The sequence below is a fragment of the Plecotus auritus genome (assembly GCF_963455305.1).
Source record: "Plecotus auritus genome assembly, chromosome: 10".
Lineage (NCBI taxonomy): Eukaryota > Metazoa > Chordata > Mammalia > Chiroptera > Vespertilionidae > Plecotus > Plecotus auritus.
Genome location: NC_137785.1, coordinates 52,161,000 through 52,183,464, shown reverse-complemented (window position 1 = coordinate 52,183,464; position 22,465 = coordinate 52,161,000). Strand labels below are relative to the sequence as shown.

The 22,465-nt window shown below is 42.8% G+C and overlaps 1 protein-coding gene across 2 annotated transcripts in view; it reads right to left on the bottom strand.

The window, feature by feature from the left end:
• CDH8 (cadherin 8) overlaps positions 1-22,465 on the bottom strand; it is a 335,345-nt gene that overhangs the window by 81,551 nt on the left and 231,329 nt on the right. The gene's annotated exons all lie outside the window — the stretch shown is intronic.

Here is a 22,465-nt window from a genome sequence, read left to right as displayed (position 1 = left end):
ATTTGAAAAATGGGTCCAATAATACTTGCCCTTTACAGACCTCAGAGCAATGCTGTAAGAATTAATGAAATATGTGTAGAGAGCTGTAAGCTGGATGAATTAAGAGATCATCACTGTTATTCTATTGGATTCTTTAAATAAAATTGCCAGTACAACCAGGACCCAACCTTTGTGAATAAGGAGATATAAGAAGGTAGTAGTAATGTAATTTTTAAGGAAGTCTTTGTTGTTTAAATCAAGTGCTTACATCAGAAGTCTAAATTTCAAATGGATATAATAAATAAAACATTTTTTTTCCTGAGGGAAAAAAAGGATAAACACATTTGAGAATTGAAAAACCAAAAAAAGGATGATCTTCAAATGCTACAGGCTGCCACCTCAGGCTGCCACCTAATCCTCAGATGAGATTACTGTAATTAGATCCATGATCCCAAGATTTAATAAATGGGCAACCCTGGTTTCTTTCTCCAATTCATCAAAATTAGTTGAGATACCCTCTCGCCGTCCCCGGGCAGCTGTTGCTTGGCTGTGTGGGGGTAAAATATCTGTTCAATTTTTCATTTTTGCTTCCAGATGTTTGGGCATCACAGAGTTATAGGCATATAATTGTTTTAATATGCTCTCAGATTAATGCAAGTGAGTTCTACTGTTTTTGGCTTTTAGTCTTTAACTATAGTAAGAAAAGAAGGCACTCTATTGTTTTAAAATCTGAAACAGGATCTGAAATTCACATCTTCCTTGACCCAGTATTCCAACAATGGACTGTATACATTTTTTATTGTTGTTAATCCTCACTCGAGGATATTTTTCCATTGATATTTTTTTTAGAGGGAGTGAAAGAGAAGGGGAAAGACAGAGAGGGGGAAACATGGATGTAAGAGAGTCACTTCAATTGGTTGCCTCCTGCATGCGCCCTAACCAGGGCTGGGGATTGAGCCTGTAAGTGAGGTACATGCCCTTGACCGGACTCAAACCCAGGACCCTTCAGTCCACAGGCTGATGCTCTATCCACTGAGCCAAAGCAGCTAGGGCGACCTGTATACATTTTTAAAATTAGTTGTATCTCTTTAAGAAACTCAAGGATGATTCCATGAGAGGAAAGATAGAAGTTGGGGTGAGAGAGGGGACATTCTGTATCTAGAATATAGCTGGAATAAATCAGGATATCTCCAAGGAGCCCAAATGATATTGACTTGGATACAGTCAATTGACATAGAAAGACAGACTTAGTGGGCATTTTCCATCCCTAAGGTGCTCCCTCAGTAATGTGTGTAGAGATACACATACTATCTAATAAAAGAGTAATATGTAAATTGACCATACATCTGCTACACCCACCAGCCACGCCCACCAGCCACATCCACCAGCCAATCAGGAGCAAATATGCAAATAAACCCAACCAAGATGGCTGCAGCCACAGAGAGCAGGAGGGCGGCTTGGGTTTCCCCGGCAATGGAGGAAGCCAAGCTTTCCGCCTGCCCTTGCTGGACCAGGCCTCCACTCAAGGCTACAAAGTTTCAATTACAGAAGATAAATAAATCCAAACAGAAATGGCAGTGAGAGTAGGAGGCTAGGGTTGCCCCCGGTGATGGAGGAAGCCAAGCTTCTGCAGCCCTGGCCTGCCTTGGCCTCTGCTTAAGGCTAGTTTCAATTATAGAAGATAAATAAATCCCAACAGAAATGGCTGCCGCCATGGAGCAAGCAGAAGGCTTGGCTCCACTCCAGGCTACAAAGTTTCAATTGTAGAAGATAAATAAACCCCAGATACCAGGACCTCCGCTTGGGTCACCGGGGGGCGTGGCCGGCCTGCAAACCACCACAGGCCCCTCTCGCAGGCCGCCCCACACCCCAAGGGCACCCCCACCCTGATCCGGGACACCCTTCAGGGCAAACCAGCTGGCCCCCATCCGTGCACCAGACCTCTATCCTATCTAATAAAAGAGTAATATGCAGATTGACCAACACTCCAACACACAAGATGGCTGCCCCCATGTGGTCAAAGATCCTGCCCCCATGTGGACACAAGATGGCCACCGCAAGATGGCCAGCAGGGGAGGGAATTTGGGAGGAACCAGGCCTGCAAGGGAGGGCAGTTGTGGGTGATCAGGCCAGCAAGGGAGGGCAGTTGGGAGGGACCAGGCCTGCAAGGGAGGGCAGTTGGGGGCAATCAAGCCTGCAGGGGAGGGCAGTTAGGGGTGACCAGGCCGGCAGAGGAGGGAAGTTGGGGGTGACCGGGCCTGCAGGTAAGGGCAGTTGGGGGGGACCCAGGCCTGCAGGGGAAGGCAGTTAGGGGTGACCAGGCCTGCAGAGGAGGGCAGTTAGGGGTGACCAGGCCGGCAGAGGATGGCAGTTAGGGGTGACCAGGCCTGCAGGGGAGGGCAGTTAGGGTCAAACAGGCTGGCAGGGGACTGGTTAGGGGGTGATCAGGCTGGCAGGAAGAAGTGGTTAGGGGCAATCAGGAAGGCAGGCAGACGAGCAGTTGGGAGCCAGCAGTTAGTGTCCCAGATTGGAGAGGGTGCAGGCTGGGCTGAGGGACACCCCCTGTCCCCCCGTGCATGAATTTCATGCACCGGGCCTCTAGTCAATATAATAAAATGGGATAATGTAACCTTTTTACTTGCCGGCCTACCATTTCAATATCATATGTAGGGAAATTGTGCTAATTTGTCTGTGCAAGTTACCTCTGGTCTAGAGAGGAGCTTCAGGCCACGATTATCCTATAAACACAAGACCATCCCTTCGAGCCCCAAGCATGCTCAGCTCGAGAGATGCCTCTGTGTACTTTGGAAAGGGCAATCTGAAAGACGAGAGGAGGACGCTCTGTGCGGAGCAAGCCAGCAGCATCTTGCTCCCTCGAAGAGCGTGGAAACAGACACATCCTCAGTTACATGTCTTCTGAGATGCTCACACTCAGCGGGGTGTTTTCCAACACAGTTCCTGCAGATTTGCAAGTGTGCGCGATGCTCTTGCCACACACTGTGACCAACAGACGCTCTCATTCTTGCCATTGACACAGTGTGCATTGCTAGAATCGCTCTGGCCTATACCTGTTCTTGCAGAATAAATATTAGGGGAGCGCTTCTAATTATGAATCCATGGGAAGCCTGGGGGTTGCAGCATGACTCGAATGATCTTGAGGAAACAAGCTTTCTGACATTCAGCTACATCACCGAAAACGCAAAGTAAGAATACCAGCCCTGGTCTGTTTTCATACAGTTAATTTGAGGCTACGATGCAGTCAAGAAGACAGAATCGGTCTACAAAGTATAAAATCTTAAAGTAGAAATGTAAGGAATTCCTACGACTGGTATAACTAAAGTCTGGAGGCCAAGGTTATCCTCACCAGGCAAGGGCCTCAGTTTTGTGACTAAGTTTTCTAATGTATCATTCATCTTGCCGGGGACCCTGAGATTTAGGGGTTTGTCCTCAGCTTTGTAGAAACAGAAACCTTAGTCCGTGAGCTCATTCCTGGAGTGAATGAGTTCCGCCATGCATCAGCCAAGCTCTCAGAAGACACCTGATTAACAAAAAAACCAAATGTTTACGTACAAGGGAGAAGAAAGTGCCTGCTAAAGGCACCATCGTGTGGTGTACTACGTTAGGCAGAGGTTCTGGTGAGACACACGTGTAGGTCCAACGTCTGGCTCTACCAGGCCATAGCTGTGACATCCCTGAAGCCTTGAGACATACAATAGCTGTCCACGTTTCTCATTCATACAATTTTAAAAATGTTTATTTATTTTTTTGTTTAGAGAGAGAAGAAGAGAGAGGGTAGAGAGATAGAAACATCTATGAAAGAGAAACATCATCTATCAACTGCTTCCTGCACGCCCCCTACTGGGGATGGATCCAGTAACCCAGGCTTGTGCCCTGACCAGGAATTAAACTGGTGACCTCCTGGTTCACAGGTCAATGCTCAGCCACTGAGCCACACTAGCTGGCACAATGTTGTTAATATGTTATCTAACCATGTAGGGAAGTTTTTAAAAGCACGTGGCTGACTACTCAAGTGCGGTGTCAAGCACTGAGGAAGACAGCAAGCTCAAGTAGTGAGGGAATGCCCTAGTGGCCCCGCCCTGCTGACCTTGGGCCCAGCAGAATCTGGGACAGACTGAGTTGTATGGCTCTAGGACAGGGTCATTCTTCCCTTGAATTCCAACTGGTGCAGAGCCCTCCCCTCTCATGGACAAATCTTGGTTTGTTGGTGCCTGATAAACTCTTCTGGCCTCCCCCTGATGACTCCATGACACCCCACCTCACCACAAAGGTCTGCGGGCACCCGACGGGGGGCAGCTAGACTTGGTATACCCGGGGACATTTTGCTGAGTAGTTTTAGACCCAGCACTGGCATTAAGATTGAACCTATGTAATGGTATTAACCAATATCACATCTTAATAAATTAAAAAAAAACACAGAAATGAGGGAATGGTAGTTGGTGTTATTATTATTATTATTATTATTACTACTATTATCTGGGTCAGCATATTTTATTGCAGCTATTACTTTTTTCAATTATTTTATTAAAAAATTAAATTACAGTTCACATTCAATATTATTTTGTATTTGTCCTACTTGTATAGCATAGTAGTAAGCCAATCATATACTTTACAAAGTGTTCCCCCTGATTTTTCCAGTACCCAACGGGCATCATACAAATTATTGCAATATTATTGAGTATATTTTCTGTGCTGTAATTTACACCCCGTGACTTCCAATCTGTACTTCTCAGACCGTTAACCTCTTTCACCAAGTCCTCCACCTCCCTTCCCCTCTGGCAACCATCACTCTGTAAAGAACTCATACAACTCAACACCAAAAAAACAAACAAGCAATCCAATTTAAAAATGGGCAAAGGACCTAAATAGACACTTTTCCAAAGAGGACATGCAGATGGCCCATAGACATATGAAAAGATGCTCAGCATCACTGATCATCAGAGAAATGCAAATGAAAACCACAGTGAGATATCACCTTTCACCTGTCAGATGGCTGTCACCAATAAATCAACAAACAAATGTGGGAGAGGATGTGGAGAAAAGGGCACCCTTTTGCACTGTTGTTGGAAATGAAAATGATTACAGCTATTTCCAAAATGGAATGAAATATCCCCAAAAGAGTGGCTTGAAAAATATGGAGTGAGAGCAATGGGAGTTAGATGTGTAATTAAATCTCGGTGGCCTTATGCTCTGATAATCTGCCTATTCCTGGAGGCAGGGCTGGTCCCTGGAAGAGTGCATCTGGCTTGGTCCTTCGAGCAGCAGAGCATCTCTCTCTGGCAGTAACTGGATGGGTCCTCTCAGCCTGCATCCTGAGACCCTCTCAGTGCCCTATGCCTGCTCATCGCTCTCTCTGAAAGAGTAATACCAGGGATTTTGCAGTAGGCAAGTCTTGGTCTGGCCTAAAACAATTTTGTCTCTTGAGAAAGCAACCTTATTTGATGAGATTCTGAAAATGCACATTATCATGTCAAAATATTTCCATTGGGGCTAACTTTGTTTTTACTCTGTTCTTAACAACCCCTAGCATATATATACTATATACTTACTATATATACTATCCCATTACTCCTGCTAAAGATGTTATATGTATTACTTCTTTTAATATCCACCATACATTTTATAAGTGATAATTTTTTTTTTAAATATATTTTATTGATTTTTTTACAGAGAGGAAGGGAGAGGGAGAGAGAGTTAGAAACATCAATCAATTGCCTCCTGCACACCCCCCACTGGGGATGTGCCCGCAACCAAAGTACATGCCCTTGACCGGAATCAAACCTGGGACCCTTGAGTCCGCAGGCCGACGTTCTATCCACTGAGCCAAACCGGTTAGGGCGATAAATTGTTTTATGGATGTGATAAAAAAGTTACTATATCTCAACTAATTACTTCCAAATAATTGAGAAAATAAATGCCTTCCTAAGGCAATAATTTTTTTTTAAAATATATTTTATTGATATTTCACAGAGAGGAAGGGAGAGGGATAGAGAGCTAGAAACATCGATGAGAGAGAGACATCGATCAGCTGCCTCCTGCACACCTCCCACTGGGGATGTGCCCGCAACCAAGGTACATGCCCTTGACCGGAATCGAACCCGGGACCCTTCAGTCCACAGGCCGACGCTCTATCCACTGAGCCAAACCGGTTTTGGCTAAGGCAATAATTTTTATAAAGAATTTGGTCTCAGGGTCTCTTAGTAGACTTAAAAATTATTAAAAACCCCAAAAGATTTTATTTCCAAAAACTTTTGTAACTGGGTTATATCTTTCAATATTTATCAATTAGAAATGACAATTAATTACTTAAAAGATAACAATACACTAGCACACATTCCATTAGCCATTGAGCAATGGTATCAACACGTTATGTAACCTTAGAAAAACTCCACTCTCACCTGTGAGAGCACACACACACACACACACACACACAAAGAAAAATAGCACCTCAGTATTATTACCAACACATTTTGACCCCATGGAACCCATGAAAGAGTCTCAAAGACTTTAAGTCTCTCTGGACCAAACTTTGAATTTGCTGTCTTGAAGGATCAAAGCCTTTTGCTGCCCTAATCCTGCCCCATATATTCCAATCAGTCTCTTTTCATTATATATTTATTTTAATACTAGGCACTGTGTTAGGTCAGCGATTTTCAGCGGGTGTGCTGCAAGAATTTCTAAAACATGCAATACCTGACTTTTTAGTCAGGGGCGCAGACCTCTTTCCCCTTACATTGTCAAATAAAAACATGGCAACAGCCAACACAACAACAGCCAACCGGTGTGAATGAGTCAAAATTATACCTATTTCGTTTTTGTCAGATCGGCAAAAAAACAGAACATATTTTTTGGTGTGCTGCAAAATTTTAGTAATTGGTTTAACTGTGGGATGAGATGAAAAAGGTTGAAAATTGCTGTTAGGTGCAGTATACAACAATAGGGAAAGATACCATTATCCACACCTTACAAATGATAAAATCCAGGCTTAGGAAGGGTGATTGCTTTGCCTAAAATCAGTCCACAGTCCCATATCTGTCTGTCTCCAAACCTGTGCTCTTCATTACCATGCTTTGAATCAGCCACTGAAGACCCATCAACCAGAGATGAATGAGAGCTGTCTCATCTCACCCCCATCCTAAAGCAAACCCAGAAGTCCAGAGTTACAAATGTGACAGCCCAAGAATTGAGCCTAAATTTCCCAAAGGGACTGATGTATCATTCCCAATTCCTTGCCTCTTAATATCAGATGTTCCTATTGCACTGAATAAAATCAACATGTTACCTTATTCTACTATTATTTATTTTTACCTCAAGTAGACTGTAAACAATTCAACCCCCTGATTTTTTCTTCATATATATATATATATATATATATATATATATATATATATATATTACAATGTCTGTCAACTACTGGCACATGAAAAAAATTGTACAAAAATTCATGTTTTGCCAAAACCGGTTTGGCTCAGTGGATAGAGCGTCGGCCTGCCGACTGAAGGATCCCGGGTTCGATTCCGGTCAAGGGCATGTACCTTGGTTGCGGGCACATCCCCAGTGGGAGGTGTGCAGGAGGCAGCTGATCGATGTTTCTCTCTCATCGATGTTTCTAGCTCTCTATCCTTTTCCCTTCCTCTCTGTAAAAAAATCAATAAAATATATTTAAAAAAAATTCATGTTTTTCAAATAATATTTGCCCTCTTTGCTCATCTGTCACACAAGCAACAAACAGCAGAAAGAGTTAAGGGTTTGGCATTAACCTGGTGGATTCAAACCTCAGTTTATCAGATCTCTGACCTTATACATATTGTCCCCTCATTTCCCCGAATCTTGCTTCACACATTTCTGAAACTACGCTCAGGATATGTCCATTACAAACTTGTTATGAGGACTGAATGAGACAAGTGTTGGCAGACAGTGACAAGCATTCTTCCTGGAATTAGATAGGATCTCAAATTTCACTTTATTTTATCTCCTTGATTGTCACGCCAGACAGTTAGTCAGTTTTGCAGACAATAGTGATCATCAGAGAGTTAGCAAAGAGCCCACAGCTCTTTTTGCATTCATGCAACTTTCTTAACTCATGATTCTCATGCTATTCAAAGAACAGGGAGCTTCTTGGGCCTTTCTGAAACCAGAAGATTACCGCAGGCACTCATTCATATGTTCCTGTTGGTCTACTGCATGTTGCTAAAGCACAACAGAAAGGTTCTCATGGAAATAGGTGTTCATACAATGGAGGCTACCATAACCACGACTGAAACAGACTCAGATCAATTCCCTTCTTTTTTTAACTTCTTTCTTCCTTCCTTCCTTTTTTTTTTTTGTTTTTTTGTTTTTTTGTTATTCCTCACCCAGGGATATTTTTCTTGTTGATTTGTAGACAGAGTGGAAGGGATGGGAAGAGACCGACAGAGAGAGAGAAACTTCATTGTGAGGGAGACACATTGATTGGTTGTCTCCCGCATGCACCCTGACTGGGTGGCTTTCTCCTTTAATTGGGCAACGTGACTGTAGTCCTCCAGTCCTGGAGCCAGGTCTTTCACAACCTGTGACCCGAGAGCCCAGGAGAGGTGTGCAGAAATGATGGACTCACTAATGCTTTGTTCCATCAACAATTACTTGTTCTTCACACTAGTACAGTAGTGACGACTGTATTAGATCTTAAGTTTCTTTAAGATGGACACCACTACCAGGGACAAAATCACTCCTTCCAAAAACAAAGACAAAATAAAGACCCCTAATTCGGCACTTCCCATCTTCACAAAGGTCTCCTATTTATATGCCAGCGGCCTCTCTAACCGCCTTTTTAAACCCATGTCTACTCAATCACTTCTGATGCATATCCAGAGAGTTTCAGATTTATTTTGGGTATCAGGTTCCCTGCGAAGTCATCCGTTTCTGTCTTAGATGCTTTTTATATATCTTCTCGAATAAACAAATGTCGGTTTCTATGGTATTCTGTGGAGTTCAGGCTTCCTTTGTAACTGCTACATAATTATATTGGAAATGTGAAAAACAGTTCAGCAGGAAATCAAATGCTGGCTCAGTGTGGGTATTTTTATACCCAGAGATTCTCAAATAGGCGCGAGCAAGGACATGTGGGTACTGTGCCTAATACACAATCTAATGACAAGCCTTATTTCAGAGCCAGAAAAGAATCCCCGCAGATTTTCTTTACAGTGTGTTCGAGTGGTTTATTTGTTTGTGTTACACAAACCAGTTAAATAAAGCCAAGAAGGGAGGGGTTCTAAATGTCAGTGTCTCTTAAACAGCAAGCTCATCATAGTCCATCTGAAAAAAAGATGACGAGGCTTGTAGCGTTATTAATGAAGCAGGAATTTTGGGGGAACATAGGGATTTTTTAGAATTGGGGTCCAGAAAAAGCATGGGGCTACGGACTAGGAGAAGGTACATTTCCATAACACAAGTAAGTCAGGTGCAGTTACATTTCCAAAAGACAAGGAGGCAGCAACAGGTATATTTCCATAAGACAAGGGAACTGGAAATAGCCAAGAAAGGTTATATTTACAAAATAAAGAGAAGGAAGCCCTTCATTCAGAAGGAGGAAAAGAAAGCCCAAAGGGAATAGGAAAACAATAGGGAAGGAAGTGGGGAAAACCTCAAATGGAACATGTGAGGTTCAACCTTTGAGCCCAGGAGTTACTATAGTAACCAATCTAAGGGAATAGTGACCAATCAGAGGGGATATCAAGGCACCAGGATCTGCAGCCTTTATAAGCCATGGGGAAAGGGAACCCAGGGGGACTCTTCCCCCTCCCCACGTGGGAGTCCATTCTGTGGGACTCTTCCCTCTCCCTACGTGGGAGTCTGTACTTGTTCTTCAATAAATCTCCACCTTTGCTATACCACTTTCTGTCCGTGGATTCATTCTTCAATTCCGGCAGACAAAGAATCCGGGGTCCAGTCCAAAAATTTGGTATGATTACCATTGTTGAAAACAGATATGGAGAATATATTTATATGTATCATGTTATATTCTAATAAAATAATGGTATATGATATAAATGATAATGTAGTAATCATATTAGTATAATTATAGTATATATTAAAATATATACCTATATGCATCTTATATATGCATATGTATGTCCTGTGTGTGTGTGTGTGTGTGTGTGTGTGTGTGTGTGTATATATATATATATATATATATATATATATATATATTTATATGTGTGCATGTATACATTCCCTGCATTAACCAAGTAAGTTTTAGCTCCCTATGGATTATTATAGTTTCCATTTAAGTAATAAATAAATATACACTGAGTGGCCAGATTATTATGACCACCCCATTAGTACTTCGTTGGGCCACCTTTTGCCTTCAATACTGTGGCGATTCTTCTTGGCATTGACTCCACGAGATGTTGAAAGGTAATGCGAGGAATTTGACACCATGCCTGTTGAATAGCACTGTAGAGTTCTGTGAGATTTGATGGTTGTGGAACCAGCTGCCTGATGGCTCTTTTAACTTCATCCCACAAATGCTCAGTTGGATTGAGATCTGGTGATTGTGGGGGCCACCTAAACAAGGTAAAGTCTCCCTCATGTTCTTGAAACCACTCCTGCACAATATGAGCACCGTGGCCTGGCGCATTGTCTTGTTGGAAGAAGCCATCTCTATTGGGATACGCCATCAACGTGATAGGAGGAACTTGATCAGCAACGATACTTAGGTATGTTGTGCTATTCAGACGTTGTTCCACACCAATTAAAGGGCCCAAATCATGCCAGGAAAACATGCCCCAAACCATAACGCTGCCCCCACCAGAAAAAAATCACTTCTACTGTCGTGGTAAACAACGTGCTTCCTTATTTATAATGGTCTGGCCCTCTAGCAACTTCAGCATGAAATTATAGCTAATTTGCCTACAAACATCAGGTGGTCATAATAATCTGGCCACTCAGTATATATTAGATTGATCAAGGAAACTTGATTTTCAAGCAGATAGTTGTTAATGGAATCTGGACTTGGATTCATATATGTTTGACTACAAACTCGAAGCTTTTCCCTCCCACACTTGCCATCCATGGTTTTATTCCAGGTCTTCCTTCTCCAGGCTACTATTAAGCATTCACTGTCAAATTATATCAGCGGGTGTGTGGAGCAGACCTCAATACATCCCAGGATTACCTCAGTGGGGAGCAGGAACATTCAAACTTCAATATCAGCCCCCCATTTAGACTTTCATTTCTTTTCAATTTAGGGAACTGGAGGTTCTCACAAGTCCAAATGCCTCTGGAACAGGTCATTCACAGATGCAAATTTTAAATAAATTGCCCCATCTGGACCTCACCACATTCACCACATTCAGTGACTTCCGTGGGGACAAAAGACTACCAATCATAACTCATTGTGTTTGAACTTCCCCAAAGCATTAGTTGAAGAAATGCCTTCGACACGTCAACTTTGGAAGTGATGGATCACCTTTTGTGAATCAGGGCATGTCTCAATAGGAAGCCGACCCTCACTTGGAAGAGAAGAGAGGCTAAATGTTCAGAAATGGAGCTGAAGAGTCAGACAAACCTAGGATGCGATCCAAGACTCAGCCTCCTCGATCTGGTGAGCTTGAACGTTGGCATCTTTGTTTTAGTAGATGAAAGAACTGATGGTCCCCACATCTGGCACTGTTGTATGAAATATGATAAAGGGCATCATCCATTAGGGTGTAGAGTAACTAACGCCCTGCCACCACAAGTGAGATGGAAGCAAGTTATCGTAGTTTACATTTCAACCACCGCCTGGCTGGAGGGCCACCTGACCTGGCCCTGGCATGCCAGGTGGGTGGGGGTGCATAACGATGGAATTGGGACCTATTTTGAGCCGCCAGTTCTAAGCTTTGGATTAGGGATTCCTGTAATCAGAAAACACGCTGCATTTTCATTCTTTGGGCTTTGCTGCTTTGTAACCTGCCTCCGCGTGTTCAATACAGAGGAGATTAAATGACAAACGGGCTTGTTGGGTCATGAAGTGTGCGCTGGCATGATTCAGGGCTCGCCTCAAGGCTCGCAGAAGCGGAGAAAATAAAGGTTTTTGATCAGAAGCCTGGCTCCTTGGGGAAAGAGAGAGGGGACCTGAGGCTCCTTTCTACCAACACCTTTCGCATGGTCTCTGACTCCCAAGACTGGTTAATATTCTATGGGAATCCTTCCCTGTAAGCACAGTCAATGCCCCACAATTCTCATACAAGGAGAGGGCCGTCACTCCTGCCCTTTATGTGCCAGCTTCAGTCGCTTGGGAAAGAATGGCTTAAAACCAGGGAGCTGTATGCCCGTGTGCCTGTCTGCCTGAGACTTTTAACGCAGAGCTGAGTGGTGTGCATAAAAGCAAAGGCCCTTTCCACCAATCAACTACCAGAGTCTGTTTGGAGTCAGAAGTCATCAGGGTATTGTTTACTGGTATTAATACATTATATCCTTTATTCATTCATTCATTTAGCAAATATATACTCTATTGGAAGCCCTAAGCACTGTGCTAGGCTCCCAGGATAAAACACGGATCATCAATAATAAAACAATAATAAAATGTTTCATAAAGGCAAAGACTTTACCTATTTTCCTCCCTTAGAAATCTTTAGAAATGCATTCTCTTATCCACTCAGCTATATTGTAATACAACTATTAAAAAGCAGAAATGTATTTTCAAAATCACAAGCAAATAAATGGTTATTACGAGTCTCAACCAGTCATTTGAAAGGAAAGAACAAGGGTTTGTGAGAACCTATATATCAAAGGAACCCGACCCAGCATGGGTATCAGGAAATAGTAATAATAAGTTGAAATGGTTACATTAATACTTACGTAGCAGAAGTTGTTGTGGCATTATAAGTGAATTAGTAGATTTAATGTAACACAAAATGCTACTTAATCTGAAATTCTAAAGAATCCATAGTTAACCACCTGATGGCTGCTAGATAGATTGCAAATAGTCCTTTTTTCCAAACATGTAAGGTATTGAAGCATAGAATTCTGATGCACATGTACCATCTTAAAAAGAAGATTCTGGGAGAATGGCTGTGAGGTACCTATGTGTAGGCTACAGATTGCTATTTACTTCTTGGCCATGCAACTGAGAGTCAGCATCCCAGTCTAAAATAAATTAAAAAAAAAGGGTGGCCATAATATTTCCAACTCCTCCCATCAAGAGGTGACGTTTATTTCTCCACTCCTTGAACCTAGTCTTGTTAATGTCATCTGACACAGCCAACGTGGTATCATTGGAGTCTTAGAAAGTGCATCTCAGCAGTCTTTGGCTGCTCCCAGCAAGGTGAACCCAGCTGCCTCACAGAACCAAGAGAAAGACATGTTTATTATTTTTTAAGCCACTACATGTTGACATGGTTTGTTATGCTACATGAGGGAAATGATACAAATCAGAGCATAATGTGATTATTGCGGTCCCCTTTCTGAAAAAATAGTGGGAAAAGAATGACACATAGAAAGTGTAGCTGTAGGACAAAACTGGGAATGTGAGAGAGAGGCGACACCGGGTTTGGCCTGGAGGAGGACAGAGAGGGGGGCGGGGGAAGAGAAAGGACTATTGACTCCTTACTATATGCCAGGCTCTGTGTCATGTACACTGCCCCAATGATCTCTTTGAACTCTCACAACCAACTTCAAATACAGCAACTGAGATTTAGAGATTATATAACTTAAGTCACACATACAGCATATGTTGGACCCAATATTCTGGCTGTGACATGTTGACTCATAGCTTTATTTTTAACTAATAGTCACTGCTGCTTACTGAGAGAGTGGCGATAGCAGTGCCTGTGACCTTGACTTTGGGTAAGAAGGGAGCTCTTGAAAATTGTGAATGTGGCCAGGATAGTGAGGACCAATAGAAGAAAGAAGTCTATTCTACTGGATACGTATCATCGTAGAAAATCATACTCCCAAAATAATCTGAAGATGATGTTTCCTAAACAAACTCATCATTTGGGAGATCCTCAGAATGAAGTTGGGTGATCCTGCTGATGACAAGGAAGTCCCTTTGGGGCATATCTCCTTTACTTACATAAAAGTGGTAAAAAATAATGTTTACTTTATAATTATTGTTACAATTATTAATATTGCATTAGATTTATTATCAAACATTTACTCTACATTAGGCATGATATTAGCACTTAGGTAGATTCACTCTTCATCATATAGCTCTAAAGGAGTATCTGCATTTTACAGATAGGAAAATGAGTCACAGAGAGAAGTTAAGCAACTTATCAATGGAATGAGTGTGGATAAGTGAAAAAGCAATGATTCAATCCAAGCAATCTGACTTACTTAAGTCATTCACTTAACTTCTATCTTACTCTCTGACTTCCAGACTGATCATCTGCATTTCCCACCCCCTAAGTCTTTATAATAATTTCTCTGTCCCTAGAGAAAGAAAAGCCTGAGGATAAATCAACCTAATATTATCTGATCTTTTAAAAATATATTTTATTGATTTCAGAGAGGAGGAGGAGGAGGAGGAGGAGAGAGGGAGAGAGAGAAACATCAATGATAAGAGAGAATCATTGATCGGCTGCCTCCTGCACACCCCACACTGGGAATCAAGCCCACACCAGGGCATGTGCCATGACCAAGAATTGAACCGTGACCTCCTGTTTCATTGGCTGACGCTCAACCACTGAGCCACTCCAGAGCTGGGCTGATTTTTATAATCTTTTCAAATATCTAAAGCCTTCCCCACCCCATCCCCCTTTATTTGGTACCCTCAAACCTGGAGATGGACATTTGTTATGAGTGGCCAGTTTATTGCAACTTACACCTGGGAAGTCTGAATTACTGTTTGCTGCTTACCTCCTTTCTATGCTTTGTCTGCTGTCATCTAGAATAACAGTTATTGTTGAGGTTTTGGGGACAGTGGTTTAAAAACAGAGAACAAGGCAAGATGTGGGGATAGAAGCCTCTTACCTTCTGTTTTTTTCCGGTTAGAACCAGGGGCTATTAGTCATAGTGACAGCCTAAAGCCGTGGTCGGCAAACTGTGGCTCGCGAGCCACATGCGGCTCTTTGGCCCCTTGAGTGTGGCTCTTCCACAAAATACCACAGCCTGGGCAAGTCTATTTTGAAGAAGTGGCGTTAGAAGAAGTTTAAGTTTAAAAAATTTGGCTCTCAAAAGAAATTTCAATTGTTGTACTGTTGGTATTTGGCTCTGTTGACTAATGAGCTTGCCAACCACTGTCCTAAAGGAAATCCTGGTTACAATCTGTATCTCCAATCTAAATCCGCATGCTTTTTCTAAGTAGATTACAACAAAAGGGGGGCAAAGAGAAAAAATATGGACAGGTTGTGGGGGGATATTAGTAGAATGGTTGCAGAATGAAGAGAAAATAGGGAAGAAATCCCCAAGATATAAAGGACTAGAGCAGCTGTGCAGGAAGTGGGCACTACCATGATTACAAGAACCCCCATATGGGTCACCCCCAGAATGACGTTCATCTGGGGCCTGCAGAGTCATCTCCTTAGACTTGGAATGGCACTGGCTCTAATTCCTCACAATGGGGAGCTGTGCACTGGATTCTGATCTTTTGGTCAGGAACTTGGAGCTTCCCTTTCACTTCCCCATATTTTACTCTCCACTTCTCTTCATTCTATCCCTTATTGTTAAAAATATTGACCTTTTCCTTGCCTGAGGTAGGGGACTCTTTTTTTTTTTTTAAATATATATTTTATTGATTTTTTATAGAGAGGAAGGGAGAGGGATAGAGAGTTAGAAACATCGATCAGCTGCCTCCTGCACACCTCCTACTGGGGATGTGCCCACAACCAAGGTACATGCCCACAACCGGAATCGAACCTGGGACCCTTCGGTCTGCAGGCTGACGCTCTATCCACTGAGCCAAACTGGTTTCAGCGGTAGGGGAATCTTGATAGGAACTTGTCACATGCCTATATTTCCAAGAAAGTCCTATGAGTCATACTACCACAGCCTCTCTGATATTTGGGAGCCCCTTAACCACTCCTGGCCCTCAATCTCACTCTCTGCCTCAAGCTCTTATGACCCTTTCTCTTCTGTGAGAGTTAGCTAGCAGTGCCCTTCATGTGCTTCTACTCAGTCCTACACAGGGGAATGGAATTAATCTTAATGGAACTCCAGTCCTGATGATGCCATAGGCAACAAAGAGAAACAGGATCTTGATATAAAATTTAAAGTCCTCAGCTTAATCAGGCTCTTCAAGAATGTGCCTGCTTCATCTGAGGGCCTTTCCACTGGTAGACTGACCATGCCTGCACCAAGGCCAAGAGGAAGGTCATTGAACAGACATATCAGCTACGCAATGAAGAAACGTAACTGCACCCAGCAGTCACACACGGGCCACGAGTACCAATTTTGCTGTGGAGAGAATAAGGGATAACTTATAATACAGACCAGATTAATAGTATTAAACTAAGCTGTTAGTCGAAGCCCAGGGTCAAGGCTGTATTTACAAGAACATCCGCAATTTATTCATCAATTTCTAAAGGTTATGAATGAATTTTGAGCTAAAGGATATAGCACGATCACTGTTCATTCCCACGACACCCAAACTGTAAGGAACAATTATCATTCCCATTACACAGATGATAAAACAGAGCAAGGAAGGAGAAATTGACTGCCCAAGGTTATATGGCCAAGACACGGCTGAGACCAACTCTAGAACCTAAGATTTCTCTAAATAATGAGTGAACCAGAAAGAGGTGCTTTTCCGAAGTGTCCTGGGTTGGACAAAGCATTTATTCTGGCAGCCGGGCCCTCTGCCAGGAAGAAACATTCCTTAAGTGCTATCACACTGGTGTTTTCCCGGGGAGATTTAACCATCATTAGCGAATAGCTTCATTTGCAGTGTTGTGTGCAGCCCACGGTGGTAGGCCAGAGCAATGCATTATCACTAACTGAAAGAGATTAATTGAATGGGGAATTATATGCTTCCTGCTTTAAGACACTTTCAGGTAACCAGGAGTACTGTGCTTTCTGTAAACGCCATTTGCCTGCTCCCAGGTACCCGTGTCAGTGGGTTTCTCCACCTTCCATCCCACAATTTCTCTGGGAAGAACACCCCGGAATTGACATTCAGTGCCTCTACAATGCCCCTGCAGAGACTCTATTCTAGGCAAATTGACTCCCCAACTCGCCCTCCTCCCATATCCTTTCTGTCTCCTAAGACTGTGTTCGCGATTCCTGGTGCTGTCTCTTAGCAGGTCTTACCACCTGCTCCACCTAAAGGAATCCCAAGTGCTGTCTTAGCCTGAATCTCAGCTCCATGAAATATCGCCTCGTCAAGAAGCATCACAAAAATAAAAAAGATAGCAAAGAACACCTTACCTCTGCCTTCCTTCCCAGTGTTGTTCTAATGTACATCTGACTGGGGGTGGGGCGTGGAGAGGAGGTGGGAGGAACCTGTGAACCGTGGATTCTGGAATCCCTGCCTTGAGATTGTTCTTCTGTAGGTCCCGGGGAACAGCTGAAACTCATTTGCGTTGGTTTTTGATAGTCAGCCAGATGATTTGAATCTCTGTGATCTTCACTGAAAAATGATATCCCCTCCAATGCACTACCCTGTGCTTTCTCTTCCCTGTTGCTCAGTTTCCTCGTCTCTAAAATGAGAACAGAATTCCAGCCTGACCCGTCCCAAAGCTCTGCTCTGTCCACTAGGCAATATCCCTACCCTGGGTCACAAACATCAGAAGAGAAGAGCCAGCCAAAACCGGTTTGGCTCAGTGGATAGAGCGTCGGCCTGCGGACTCAAGGGTCCCAGGTTCGATTCCGGTCAAGGGCATGTACCTTGGTTGCGGGCACATCCCCAGTAGGGGGTGTGCAAGAGGCAGCTGATCGATGTTTCTCTCTCATCGATGTTTCTAACTCTCTATCCCTCTTCCTTCCTCTCTGTAAAATATCAATAAAATATATTAAAAAAAAGAAGAAGAAGAAGAGAAGAGCCAGATTTGATGCATGTCTGTTCTTTCCTCCAGGGCACCCTTGATCCTGCCCCCCCCGCGTCCCCCACCCCCCTCGCCCCCCGGCCTTCTGCTTAGCACAGAACTGCTTCCTTCACTTGCTTCTGGAAGGGATGTGACAGTGTCAGATACTCACTTGAAGCAGGAGAGTGCAAGGGAAGAAGATATAAGAGAGGTTTCTTCCGTGGAAGGCAGCTAAGAGCACGGAATCTGCAGTAAATCAGTATGGGTAGCAATCCTGCACCCCGAACCCAACTCTTGCTCTCTATAACAATGTGGGTAAATTACCTAGCCTGTGTCTGAGTTCCCTCATCTGAAAAATGCATATAATAGCAGTACCACCCTAACCGGTTTGACTCAGTGGATAGAGGATCGGCTTGTGGACTGGAGGGTCCCGGGTTCGATTCCAATCAAGGGCACATGCCTGGGTTGTGGGTTCGATTCTCCAGTAGGGGACGTGCAGGAGGCAGCAGATGAATGATTCTCTCTCATCATTAATGTTTCTCTCTCTCTCCTTTCCTCTCTGAAATATATATATATAATAGTACCTACTTTCACAGAGTGGTGTGAGAATTAAATGCATCACAGGGCTTCCCTTCTGCTTTTTTGGTGTTTAATTAGTCAGCTAAATGTACCTTAAACCTTCACCACCGTGGTAAACAGCAGCCCTACACCACAGTTGCAGGGGATGGGGTTGCTAGAGCAGAGACACTTAGCAGAGATACACTAGCTAGGCCCAACCTCTTGTTAGCACGTGGGCTTCGAACCGCCAGCTCCTGTACTGAGATGTGCTGGTTGACTGTGACGGCAAGCTAGATCTATTGCCAATGAAACATTTGGGCAACGCACACAGTGGAGCATCTTGCCTTGGTTAAGTGACTCTGACACAAGAGGATAAAAGACAATATCTTCATCCTCATTAAGAGATAACAGATGGACTTCCCTAATATCCATTTTTTAGCCTAATTTCATTTGTTTAAATCTTTGCCTGATGAGATGGCTTTCTGAGAGTAATTTTAAATTGTTCTGCCTGGAACAAATATTTTTTTTAACTTTATTAGACCCTCTCCCTAAGGGGTTCTGTTGTCCTGGGTGGTTTTAAATATTCATCGCATCCAAATACAATAAATCTTTCTTTAATATTTTTTTTTCCCCAAGACCTGGTCTGTGGCTTTGCAAGGTAAACATTACATGACGAGCTAAATAATAAAACCAAGTCAAAACAAGTTATAAGCTGTTTTCTTAGTAATTATAATTTTTCTCAAGTTCCCTGTGGTTGTATTAATTCTACTTCTTTTCATGATTTAGACAAAGATGACTTCATTGTACATTTAAAGCTTCTAAATTTATGCCCACCTCAGCTAATATTTCACAGCTAAAATTTTAAGTTCTCTTTTGTACGATTATTCTTCCCTTTTCTAGGAAAGTTACATGCAAACATTTTTTTTTAAAAAAGCAGATTGCTATCTAAGTTTATAGTTTCACATTTCCTGGGATGTCAACCTCCTGAATTAAGCTTGCTTCTTGGCCAAAAATATGCCTATGTAGTTTGTTTAGTTTCCAGTATCTGAGTACAAACAAGAAAACTAAGTAATTTAAATGGTGAGATAATGCCCAGCGTTTGAACAGGAGTCATGTAAGTTCGGGTTATAGGTTTTTAGTTCTGAAATGTTCATGGACAGGCTCATGGTCTTCATGTGGACAGAGCTATTCTGCACTTTTCCTCTATGGAACCAACTGTAAACCTGAATCTGGGACGTGTTTGAGTGATTTCTCATACAGAAAATTTTACTTGGTGTACATTTTAATATTTTTGGTAATTTCATTACACTATTAATAATAATAACTCTATAACTTTAAAAATATGCTTAGCATAATATCCTCTAGATCCATGCATGCTGTCGTAAATAGTAAGATAGCATTCTTTTTTTATAGCCAAGTAATATTTCATCGTATACATATACCACAGCTTTTTTATCCACGCGTCTAATTGGTGGGCACTTGGGCTGCTTCCATATCTTGGATATTGTAAATATCACTGTAATAAACATCGGGGTACACCTGTTCTTTTGAATTGGTGTTTTGGGTTTCTTCAGATATTCCCAGATGGATACTGGAAAATCAGGGAACACTGTAAAAATATATGATTGTCTAACCACTATGCTGTACACCTGAAACTAGTACAAAATAATGTTGAATGCAAAAATATCTATACTTTTGATTAAATGAAAAAATAATATTTTACTGATAGACATAAAATATTGATTTTTTCCATATTGATTATGCTACAGTTTTAAATGTAATCATATGTTCATTGAAAGGTATGTTGTGACACTTTTTTCTCACCTTCAGTATGGACACTCATCCTCATCTTCCTCACCTCCATGTCTTTATTTTTTTAAATTATTTTTAAAAAAAATATTTTTATTGATTTTAGAGAGGAAGGGAGAGAGAGAGAGAGAGAGAGAGAAACATCAATAATGAGGCAGAATCATCGATAGGCTGTCTCCTACATGCCCCACACTGGGGATGGAGCCCACAACCCCGGCACGTGCCCTGCCTGGGAATCGAACCATGACCTCCTGGTTCATAGGTCGATACTCAACCACTGAGCCACACCAGCCGGGCTCCATGCCTTCCTTTACGGGTCTCTCAGCAGATTCCAATTCATCCTTCCATCAGCAGGTGCTTCCAGGTGCCGGCAGAAAGAAAACTCCAAGAGCTCCTGGGTCTTGCCTGCTGTGCTCACTGCTGTCCCCCAGTCACTAGAAGGATGCTTGGCAAGGAGTAACAGCTCAATTAATAATGATTGAGTGAACGAGCACATGCATGTCTTCTGACTGGGTTGGTACCCGCGTCAGCCTGGAGTCCACAGCTCATTACTCTGGAGCATCTGCTTTCCTGCCTGTCTGCTTACTCCTCCATAACTCCTTGCAAATGAGTCTTTTGTTTCTGGAGCGCCCCTGAAATGTGTCTTAGCCGCAGCTCTGTGCATTCACGTCTTTTTCCTCCTTAAAGTGGAGTCCGCGGAGCCTCAGAATCAGGGTCTCCTTGATAAATATTTAAGTGAAGGCATCCAGCTCATAAAAAAAAGTGTCCTGGATTATGGCTAACTCAAGTAGGGTGTGTTCAATATACGAGGCAGTGCTTTAAAAAGTAATTACTACCTACCGACATTAGAGAAAACGGTGATCCCTCTGGGCATTTCTAGAAAGCTTTAAACCAATCTAAACAGAGAGGGGTTTTCTCAGAGGCTTAAGGTGATAATGCAGCGTCAACACTGTAAATGACAAAACTTGTATGCCTGTGCCTCTCTGGATGGGGTGGACACTGCTAGTAAGTCAAAGCCACCGATGGTACGCTGTGTTTGCTTCATCCCTTCATGTTACAAGGGGACACGAGGGCCGAGGAACACACCAGGGAAGCTGAGGGCACTCAAAAGCCAGGAAAAACACCCGAGGGTCCAAAGCTCATGCCTCTCCAGGCCCCTCAATTTGGTATTGCCGAAGCAACATATCAACCTGACGGCAGGTTCTGCGCCTGCACTGAGGTCGCCATAAGAAACAGACATCCTTCTCTCTTGAACCTTCACTTTTTCACCCAGTGCTGTTTTTTTATTTTTTATTTTCTTTTGTTAGATTGTTTTGTTGATCTTCACCTGAGGATATTTTCCCATTGATTTTTAGAGAGAGTGGAAGGGATGGGGACAGAGAGAGAAACAGTGATGTGAGAGAGACACATCGATTGGTTGCCTCCCGCACATGCCCAGACCGGGGCTGGGGATGAGCCTGCAAAGGAGGAACATGCCCTTGACCAGAATCGAACCCAGGACCCTTCAGTCCACGGGCTCATGCCCTATCCACTGAGCCAAACTGGCTAGAGTGTTTTTGTTTTTTTTGTTTTGTTTTGTTTTTGTTTTTTGTGTGTGTGTGTGTTTTAATGTTCCCTGGAGGACATTTCCCCACATCTCAGAACAAGAAAACCCCATGCCCTTCCTAACGGTCTAGATTACTTTCATCTGTACGAACAAACTGATCGCGTTTCTCAGAGATATTTCCCCTGCGTTCACATTGACTGTGAAAACAAAGAGCAGGTTGTAGAGAGAGCTCGCAGCGGAAGGTAGGTCCCACCCCTGTAAGTATCATTGGCTCACACTCTGTGTTGTATGTTTGCCCATGAACTTGGCTTCCTGGCAGTTTTCATTTCCTTATTCAGATTCCCAGCTCCCGCAAGATTTTAATACTTCTGTGAATCTCTGTGACCAGGTCCCTTATGGGAAGGAGAGATTTGGATAATATGCAGAATATGCTTTCTTTAGAAATGAACATCATGTCCCTTTTGCATGTTTTTGCATAATAATAAAATGTAAGACAGAGTGCAAGTTCTCAAAAACGGTGTAGCGCTAATGTCGCCGTATAGCTGTTCTTTAGAGACTCAATAGTAGTGACCTTAAGTGCAATGAAAGAAGCATTAGGCATAAAAAAATGGACACAAAGACCAACACAGGT